This window comes from Labrus bergylta, chromosome 16 (genome assembly GCF_963930695.1).
Source record: "Labrus bergylta chromosome 16, fLabBer1.1, whole genome shotgun sequence".
Lineage (NCBI taxonomy): Eukaryota > Metazoa > Chordata > Actinopteri > Labriformes > Labridae > Labrus > Labrus bergylta.
In genome coordinates this window covers 4,567,445-4,578,556 of record NC_089210.1, presented here as the reverse complement: position 1 = coordinate 4,578,556, position 11,112 = coordinate 4,567,445, and positions in this window count along the sequence as shown.

Below are 11,112 nucleotides of genomic sequence, written 5' to 3'. Positions count from 1 at the left end.
ATTGAAGTTAACTGCTGAATTTCATGAACCAGCTAAATGAAACTTATTTTGTGTAGCAGTTAATAAACTGCACTATGAGTCAGAGCTTATTGATTTGAGAGGAAAAGAAAGAGCGATAGAGAGAAAGAGGGAGAGAAAGATAGAGATCCAGCTCCAAAAGAGGAGAGTGGGGAGCTCAAACACTCTTATTGAAGCCTGTCCTGACAGTGGGGACCTTTGGGGGTCCCCTACGTCTTACTGGCAGGACGGTGCCAGTATAGATCCACCAGCACCTGGCTCTTGGCGAGCCTTGGTCTATACAGACCATGCTGGTGACTCTACCTGACACTTAGGGCCTCAACCTGGATCTAGCCAGGTGATAGAGCTCCACATCTCCTCTTTGGAAGTGGTACTCTGACTGCTCACACGGGTCCTATCTATAACCTCGGTTTGAGAGTTGTATGACGTACTCAATGACGTCATTAAAGGAACAGCGCGGATCGAACGTGCCGCTGTATTTTGGTGTATTTGAATCCATGGTTACTAAGCTAGATAGGATAATGTTTAGTGATTTTGAGGAAGACCAAAGTATGATTTGGCCATTTATGTAGGCTAGAATACTGCTTGGGAAAGTTTTATTCACAAGAGTAAATATCTAAAGAGCCTACTTTCAACGTTTTCCATAAGGAGCTATGTGACTATTTCCAAAGACTTGGTAAAGACTTTTCAGAGATTAGACTGAAGGCTTGTTAAACGAGATTCACTTACTGTTCTTATAAAAAAGTAGCTTATAGAATTACCTATAAAGTGCTCTGGCAATGGATGAAAAAGGTGAATAGACTAAATAGTAGGCTAATATGTATTTGATTTGTAATATTAAGTTTGTATTTTTTATGTTTTTTAAATAATTTGTTTATGTTTTAAGATGAGGTTTTGAGATAAGCCCACATTGGTTTCTTCCTCACCTGGACATGTGACCATCTGCCCAAATGGTACTACATTTAAAACTACACTTCCTGAGGTCCACAGCAAAAGGCTTGCTAAGGATGCAGTGGATCGAGTCAAATGTTATTGAGTTACATATGACAGACAGGAAGACAGATAGACAGATCCCACCCTTTACAGTTAGCTGTTAGCTCAGTGTAGTGGATGAATGGACTGCAGAAGATTTCAGACTTAAGGCATCCATTGTAACTCAAAACCACATAACACTACAGATGTGAAGACATTATGTCATAATATAACAACACATGAATGCTATAAAGCAATATACATTTTACAACACGCTACAAATAAGTATCTGATCTGATCAGTGGCTAAACGTTTCTTAAAAAAAGATTCACTTCAGCTCAGAAAGATTTGTCCCGATGTGACCCCAGGTCCAATTAAACTCTGGGGAAGCTTTCCTGTCAGCTTAAAACTGATCCAAGAAAATGAAAGTAAAAAACAGATCAACACAAAGATCAAATGGGAGAAGTCAACCTTCTGGACTTGAGATGAGATGACATTGAGATTCAACTTTATTGTCATTACACATATACAAGTATAGAGTAACGAAATGAGGTTTGGCATCTCACCAGAAGTGCAAATAAGCAGAAAGTGCAAGAATCTGTGCTATGTACAGTAATTACAAAATTTACAGATGTAGACTAAAAAAAGTGAATTATTAGGTATATATGGATGGCTGGATTAATGGGATGCTATAAATATAAATAAATGCTATAAATATAAGTGTATTCTTAGGATTATAATATACAGATTAAGGTGCAGTGAGCATGCTATACTAGTTTACAGATAATATAAAGAATATGGACATAATATGAACATACTATAATACAATAATACAGATGGATGAGAGATGTGTGTGTGTGACCAGGAGGAGTGGTGGGGGGATGATGGGTGTGAGGTGATATGCAGGGGAAAGGGGGGGGTCAGCAGGGGGCGGAGAGAGAGAGGGAGAGAGAGAGAGAGAGACAGAGTTCAGAGTTCGGGGGGTAGAGTTCAGTAGAGAAACAGCTCTGGGTAAAAAGCTGTTCCTCAGTCTGCTGGTTCTGGTCTGGAGGCTTCTGAAGCGCCTACGGAGGGCAGGAGGGTAAACAGTCTGTGGGCAGGGTGGGAGGAGTCTTTAAGGATGCCATGAGCTCGCCGCAGACAGCGTGTTCTTTGGACATCCTCAATGGCAGGAAGTGGACACCTTGTGATGCGCTGGACGGTTTTTACCACCCGCTGTAGCGCCTTACGGTCTGCAACAGAACAGTTTCCGTACCAGACTGAGACACTGCTGGTCAGGATGCTCTCGATCACACAGCGGTAGAAGTTCATCAGTACAGCTGAAGACAGGTGGTGTCTCTTCAGTGTCCTCAGGAAAAAGAGGCGTTGATGAGCCTTCTTAACCAGACTGGAGGTGTTAGTGGGCCAGGAGAGGTCCTCTGTGATGTGGGTCCCCAGGAACTTGAAGCTGGAGACACGTTCAACAGCCATCCCGTTGATGTGAATGGGGTTGTGCGTGCTTCCTCTTTCTCTCCTGAAGTCCACGATGATCTCCTTCGTCTTGCTGGTGTTGAGGAGCAGGTTGTTGTCAGCACACCAGGCGGCCAGATGCTGTACCTCCTCTCTGTAGGCCGTGTCGTCGTTGTTGCTGATGAGGCCAATCACCGCTGTATCGTCCGCAAACTTGATGATGGTGTTGGATCCATGTACAGGTCTGCAGTCGTGGGTGAAGAGGGAGTAGAGGAATGGGCTCAGCACACAGCCCTGTGGTACGCCTGTGTTGAGTGTGATGGTGGTGGAGCAGGTGTGACCTGACCTAACATACTGGGGTCTGTTGGTCAGAAAGTCCATTATCCAGTGACGGAGGGAGGAGTTGAAGCCCAGGTCTCCGAGTTTAGTGTTCAACTTGGAGGGGATGACAGAGTTGAATGCTGAGCTAAAATCAACAAACAGCATTCGTGCGTATGTGTTGTTATTGTCCAGATGAGTGAGCACAGAGTGCAGCGCAGTGGAGACTGCATCCTCTGTACTCCTATTGCTGCGGTAGGCAAACTGGAATGGGTCCAGTGTGGGTGGGAGGCAGTTTTTCAGGTGTGCTAGGACCAGTCGCTCAAAGTACTTCATTATGATGGGAGTGAGTGCCACAGGGCGGTAGTCGTTCAGGCCTGTCGGGCTGGAGTGTTTCGGCACTGGGACAACGGAGGTGGCTTTGAACCATGCTGGCACAGCTGCTTGGGCGAGGGACAGGTTGAAGATGTCCGTAAAAACCCCAGTGAGCTGCTCCGCACATGCTCTAAGCACGCGCCCGGGGGTGCCGTCTGGACCAGCAGCCTTTCAAGCGTTGATCCGGCTCAGTGCAGCGTGGACGTCTGTGGAGGTGAGTGAGAGGGGCTGGTTGTCTGCAGGAGGTCTGGTCGTGGTCTGCGTCTCTCTGTTGTCTCTATCTATACAGAGGTTTAGAGTTGAAAAAGTGGTTTAGGGTTTAGTTACTCTTTAAAACCTCGGTTTGAGAGTTGTATGACGTATTCAATGACATCATTAAAGGAACATGTCATTCCCTAATCTCTCTCTCCCTGATTTCCAACTCCATCCACTGACCTCTCTCTCCATAAAAGGCGCAAGAGCCCCAATATATATATATATATATATATATATATATATACAGTGGGTACGGAAAGTATTCAGACCCCTTTACATTTTTCACTCTTAGTTTCATTGTAGCCATTTGCTAAAATCAAAAAAGTTCATTTTATTTCTCATTAATGTACACTCAGCACCCCATCTTGACAGAAAAAAAACTGAAATGTAGAAATTTTTGCAAATTTATTAAAAAAAGAAAAACTGAAATATCACATGGTCATAACTATTCAGACCCTTTGCTCAGTATTGAGTAGAAGCACCCTTTTGAGCTAGTACAGCCATGAGTCTTCTTGGGAATGATGCAACAATTTTTTCACACCTGGATTTGGGGATCCTCTGCCATTCTTCCTTGCAGATCCTCTCCAGTTCTGTCAGGTTGGATGATGAACATTGGTGGACAGCCATTTTCAGGTCTCTCCAGAGTTGCTCAATTGGGTTTAGGTCAGGGCTCTGGCTGGGCCAGTCAAGAATGGTCACAGAGTTGTTCCGAAGCCACTCCTTTGTTATTTTAGCTGTGTGCTGAGGTTCATTGTCTTGTTGGAAGGTGAACCTTTGGCCCAGTCTGAGGTCCTGAGCACTCTGGAAGAGGTTTTCTTCCAGGATATCTCTGTACTTGGCCGCATTTATCTTTCCTTCAATTGCAACCAGTCGTCCTGTCCCTGCAGCTGAAAAACACCCCCATAGCATGATGCTGCCACCACCATGTTTCACTGTTGGGATTGTATTGGGCAGGTGATGAGCAGTGCCTGGTTTTCGCCACACATACCGCTTAGAATTAAAGCCAAAAAGTTCAATCTTGGTCTCATCAGACCAGAGAATCTTCTTTCTCATAGTCTGGGAGTCCTTCATGTGTTTTTTGGCAAACTCTATGCAGGCTTTCATATGTCTTGCACTGAGGAGAGGCTTCCGTCGGGCCACTCTGCCATAAAGCCCCGACTGGTGGAGGGCTGCAGTGATAGTTGACTTTGTGGAACTTTCTCCCATCTCCCTACTGCATCTCTGGAGCTCAGCCACAGTGATCTTTGGGTTCTTCTTTACCTCTCTCACCAGGGCTCTTCTCCCACGATTGCTCAGTTTGGCTGGACGGCCAGGTCTAGGAAGAGTTCTGGTCGTCCCAAACTTCTTCCATTTAAGGATTATGGAGGCCACTGTGCTCTTAGGAACCTTGAGTGCTGCAGAAATTCTTTTGTAACCTTGGCCAGATCTGTGCCTTGCCACAATTCTGTCTCTGAGCTCCTTGGGCAGTTCCTTCGACCTCATGATTCTCATTTGCTCTGACATGCACTGTGAGCTGTAAGGTCTTATATAGACAGGTGTGTGCCTTTCCTAATCAAGTCCAATCAGTTTAATTAAACACAGCTGGACTCCAATGAAGGCGCAGAACCATCTCAAGGAGGATCAGAAGAAATGGACAGCATGTGAGTTAAATATGAGTGTCACAGCAAAGGGTCTGAATACTTATGACCATGTGATATTTCAGTTTTTCTTATAAAATAAATTTGCAAAAATTTCTAAATTTCTGTTTTTTTTCTGTCAAGATGGGGTGCTGAGTGTACATTAATGAGAAATAAAATGAACTTTTTTGATTTTAGCAAATGGCTGCAATGAAACAAAGAGTGAAAAATGTAAAGGGGTCTGAATACTTTCCGTACCCACTGTATATCTTTCTCGTAAAGAGGAGACCACCTGGGTCCCCTCTTACACCTTCTACTGACAGGACAGTGCCAGTATAGAGGTGACTCTACCTGACACTGAACCTGGATCTAACCAGGTGTTTGAGCTCCACTTCTCCTCTTTGGGAGTGGTACTCTGACAGCTCACACGGGTCTGCACTATGAGTCAGAGCTTATTGATTTGAGAGGAAAAGAAAGAGCGATAGAGAGAGAGAGGGAGAGAAAGATAGAGATCCAGCTCCAAAAGAGGAGAGTGGGGAGCTCAGACACTCTTATTGAAGCCTGTCCTGACAGTGGGGACCTTTGGGGGTCCCCACTGTAATTATTAAAGATGAAAAAAGAAGAAAACGTTTTAAAATGCAAGTAAATTGAAGGAAATAGGTTTAGCCTTTATGAATAGAGTTTGTAACAGTAGTGCATGTAACCTCTTTTTCTAAAATAAAGCCAGTGCAGAAGGGCCTTCTTGGAGGGGGTAAGAACAGAATAACTTATGGTGCCACCATCTGCCCAAATGGTACTACATTTAAAACTACACTTCCTGAGGTCCACAGCAAAAGGCTTGCTAAGGATGCAGTGGATCGAGTCAAATGTTATTGAGTTACATATGACAGACAGGAAGACAGATAGACAGATCCCACCCTTTACAGTTAGCTGTTAGCTCAGCGTAGTGGATGAATGGACTGCAGAAGATTTCAGACTTAAGGCATCCATTGTAACTCAAAACCACACAGAAACAGAAAGTCTGATGCCGCCCCCTGCTGGTCAACTGTTATACTGCACTGGTCAAAAGACACTGACACCTGCATCAAGATATCCAAACCCAAAAATAATGTTTGAGACGGGCTGGAGGGTGAAGTGATAGATTAGCAGTTGGGGGGGAATATAAAATTAAACAAAAAACAACAAACATCAGAAGCATGATACTGAGAATGTCAGTAAAAATACAATGAAGTAAACACGTGACATGTGGCTCCTTTCCTGCATGTCATTCCCCGCTCTCTCTCTCTCTCTGATTTCCAACTCTATCCACTGTCCTCTCTCTCCATCAAAGGCACAAAAAGCCTTCTTTAAAAAAGAAAAAAAAAAGAAGCATAAGTAAGTAAAAGAAAATAATTGAAGTTAAATGCTGAATTTCATGAACCAGCTAAATGGAACTTATGAGTCAGAGCTTATTGATTTGAGAGGAAAAGAAAGAGCGATAGAGAGAAAGAGGGAGAGAAAGATAGAGATCCAGCTCCAAAAGAGGAGAGTGGGGAGCTCAGACACTCCTGTTAGAACCTATCCTGCCAGTGTGGGACCTTCCTGGGCCCCCCTTTACGGGATAAGACGGGACCCAGGAGGTCCCCCCTTTCTCGTAAAGAGGAGACCACCTGGGTCCCCTCTTACGCCTTCTACTGACAGGACAGTGCCAGTATAGAGGTGACTCTACCTGACACTGAACCTGATCTAACCAGGTGTTTGAGCTCCACTTCTCCTCTTTGGGAGTGGTACTCTGACAGCTCACACGGGTCTGCACTATGAGTCAGAGCTTATTGATTTGAGAGGAAAAGAAAGAGTGATAGAGAGAAAGAGGGAGAGAAAGATAGAGATCCAGCTCCTAAAGAGGAGAGTGGGGAGCTCAAACACTCTTATTGAAGCCTGTCCTGACAGTGGGGACCTTTGGGGGTCCCCTACGTCTTACTGGCAGGACGGTGCCAGTATAGATCCACCAGCACCTGGCTCTTGGCGAGCCTTGGTCTATACAGACCATGCTGGTGACTCTACCTGACACTTAGGGCCTCAACCTGGATCTAGCCAGGTGATAGAGCTCCACATCTCCTCTTTGGAAGTGGTACTCTGACTGCTCACACGGGTCCTATCTATAACCTCGGTTTGAGAGTTGTATGACGTACTCAATGACGTCATTAAAGGAACAGCGCGGATCGAACGTGCCGCTGTATTTTGGTGTATTTGAATCCATGGTTACTAAGCTAGATAGGATCATTATAAATAAAATAACAAATAGGTCTCTTATGTTGAATTGTAAATAGGCTACAATAAGCCCATGACACTCCTGATAACACTCCCGTTTTGTATGAATGGAGATACAACGTTACCAGATCGTCTATTCATCAAGATGCACACACCCAATCCAAAACTACAAAACTTAAACCCGGCTGCACTCTGCGCACGCGCAAAGCGGGAAGAAGGTTCGATAACATTTATTTGTGTACTATTGTGTAACTTAATTAAAGTCATAAAAACACTCATTTGCTTCTTTCACATCAATATCTAATTCTGTTTGAAATATATGTTGCTATGGTAACAGTGATTGTTACAAATGAAAAGGACAGTAAAACACTCAAGCACCTGCTGTCTATTCATGGGTACCAAAAAGTAGAATCTGTGGACCTGTCTGCACCTCTTTTACTGTGTGTTTGCTCTTCTGTCTTAGAAACAACAGAGTTCTCCTCCATGTGTGTCACTGTGCTCAAATGTCTGCACCAGTTGTTGATGCACACTGAGGCTTTTCAGGATAGAAGAAAGACAAGACTGCAGAAATAATAATATTTGTGAAAAACTGAATTTACTCAAGATGATTTATTTTCTTTATTTGGACCTTTTTTTTGTTCAAGGTCAAAATATCATAAAATCCCAATACTTATAGCAGTAATAGACCTACTCACAGAAAAAATACTGAGCATTAGTCTACCTCAAATGCAAAAAATCTTTAATTATTTGATAATATAATATATGGAAAGAGGAGCTAAAGTGATAAGAGAGTTAATGTTACACAGTGAGTGATATTGGGTATAATTGAAGCTAATCATTTGTCTGAGGGTTCTCTTTTAAAGGAATTAATTAAACACCCCTAAATAAGTTACATCTGAGCCCTTTTGGATCAAATGTATGTCAGGGTTGGTGCTGAAAGTACTAACACGACTGAATGAAATGAACCAGCTATACAAGTAAAAATACTCCTTCAAAGCTGATTTTAGAAAAAGTGGCGCGCCCCATGGAGGCTAAGGTCCTCCAAGTGGGCGGCCCAGGATGAAATCCAACCTGTGGCTCCTTTCCCACATGTCATTCCCTAATCTCTCTCTCCCTGATTTCCAACTCTATCCACTGTCCTATCTCTCCATCAAAGGCAGAAAAAGCCCCAAAATAAATATATATACATAAAAAAAAAGAAGCATAAGTAAGTAAAAGAAAATAATTGAAGTTAAATGCTGAATTTCATGAACCAGCTAAATGGAACTTATTTTGTGTAGCATTTAATAAACTGCACTATGAGTCAGAGCTTATTGATTTGAGAGGAAAAGAAAGAGCGATAGAGAGAAAGAGGGAGAGAAAGATAGAGATCCAGCTCCAAAAGAGGAGAGTGGGGAGCTCAGACACTCCTGTTAGAACCTATCCTGCCAGTGTGGGACCTTCCTGGGCCCCCCTTTACGGGATAAGACGGGACCCAGGAGGTCCCCCCTTTCTCGTAAAGAGGAGACCACCTGGGTCCCCTCTTACGCCTTCTACTGACAGGACAGTGCCAGTATAGAGGTGACTCTACCTGACACTGAACCTGATCTAACCAGGTGTTTGAGCTCCACTTCTCCTCTTTGGGAGTGGTACTCTGACAGCTCACACGGGTCTGCACTATGAGTCAGAGCTTATTGATTTGAGAGGAAAAGAAAGAGCGATAGAGAGAAAGAGGGAGAGAAAGATAGAGATCCAGCTCCAAAAGAGGAGAGTGGGGAGCTCAAACACTCTTATTGAAGCCTGTCCTGACAGTGGGGACCTTTGGGGGTCCCCTACGTCTTACTGGCAGGACGGTGCCAGTATAGATCCACCAGCACCTGGCTCTTGGCGAGCCTTGGTCTATACAGACCATGCTGGTGACTCTACCTGACACTTAGGGCCTCAACCTGGATCTAGCCAGGTGATAGAGCTCCACATCTCCTCTTTGGAAGTGGTACTCTGACTGCTCACACGGGTCCTATCTATAACCTCGGTTTGAGAGTTGTATGACGTACTCAATGACGTCATTAAAGGAACAGCGCGGATCGAACGTGCCGCTGTATTTTGGTGTATTTGAATCCATGGTTACTAAGCTAGATAGGATCATTATAAATAAAATAACAAATAGGTCTCTTATGTTGAATTGTAAATAGGCTACAATAAGCCCATGACACTCCTGATAACACTCCCGTTTTGTATGAATGGAGATACAACGTTACCAGATCGTCTATTCATCAAGATGCACACACCCAATCCAAAACTACAAAACTTAAACCCGGCTGCACTCTGCGCACGCGCAAAGCGAGAAGAAGGTTTGCTGTCTATTCATGGGTACCAAAAAGTAGAATCTGTGGACCTGTCTGCACCTCTTTTACTGTGTGTTTGCTCTTCTGTCTTAGAAACAACAGAGTTCTCCTCCATGTGTGTCACTGTGCTCAAATGTCTGCACCAGTTGTTGATGCACACTGAGGCTTTTCAGGATAGAAGAAAGACAAGACTGCAGAAATAATAATATTTGTGAAAAACTGAATTTACTCAAGATGATTTATTTTCTTTATTTGGACCTTTTTTTGTTCAAGGTCAAAATATCATAAAATCCCAATACTTATAGCAGTAATAGACCTACTCACAGAAAAAATACTGAGCATTAGTCTACCTCAAATGCAAAAATCTTTAATTATTTGATAATATAATATATGGAAAGAGGAGCTAAAGTGATAATGAGGTGGAGCGCCACATCCTCCAAGCGGGCAGCCCAGGTTGAAACCAACCTTGTTAACTTAAAAGATCCTGTGCTAATTTTAATCATCTACACACCACCCAGACCTAACAATGTTTTTATTGCAGAGTTTTCAGAGTTTCTATCACATTTTATTTCTAAGTATGATAAAATCCTTGTTTTAGGTGATTTTAACATACATGTCTGTTGCCCCTCTCAGTCCCTTGCGGGTGATTTTATGGATATTCTAGAATCTTTTAACCTTACTCAGGCAATACAGGAACCCACTCACTCTAAGGGCCACACACTTGATCTTGTTTTATACAGCGGTCTCTGCCCTAACAACTTTGAGACAAAAGATATCTGTGTGTCAGACCACAAACTGGTTTTATTCAGAGTGGTTCTATCTCAGCCACCTTTTATTAGCAAGGCACCTGTCCGCAGCAGGGTTTTTAACTCTACGTCTGCTAGCAAGTTTAAGGAGCTTTTTATTTCTGTCTCTTCAACTGCCTTTTACCAACATTTTAACACAGAGGAGCTGGTCTCCTCTTTTAATCTCACCTGTCAAACTGTGCTGGACTCTGTTGCTCCCTATAAAGACAAAAAACCTAACAGAGTCCCACAGCCATGGCTAAACGAACTGACTCAGGATCTAAAAAGAGACTGCAGAAGGAAAGAACGAAAATGGAAAAAAACAGGCTTGCATGTATTTTATGAAATATGGAGAGATTCAATGATACAATACCAAAAGGAAGTTAAGGACGCAAGAGCAGCATTTTATTCTAATCTGATTTTAGCCAATCATTCTAACCCCAGAATTTTATTTAAGGTTTTAGAATCAATCACCACCCCCTCCCCTTCTTATTTTACTGATCCTTCTCAGGATCTATGTGAGAAGTTTTTAACTTATTTTACTAATAAAGTCAAGGACATTAGGCAACAAATCATCCCCCCAGACCGTATTTTAGACACCAGCAGGGAACTTAACAGTTATTTTAGCAGTTTTGAGCCGGTGTCCTTTACCTTTTTATCTGAAATTTTAACCCATATGAAATCAGCTACGTGCAGCCTTGATTTTATTCCCACAACATTTCTCAAAGAGGTTTTTAACACAGTTGGACC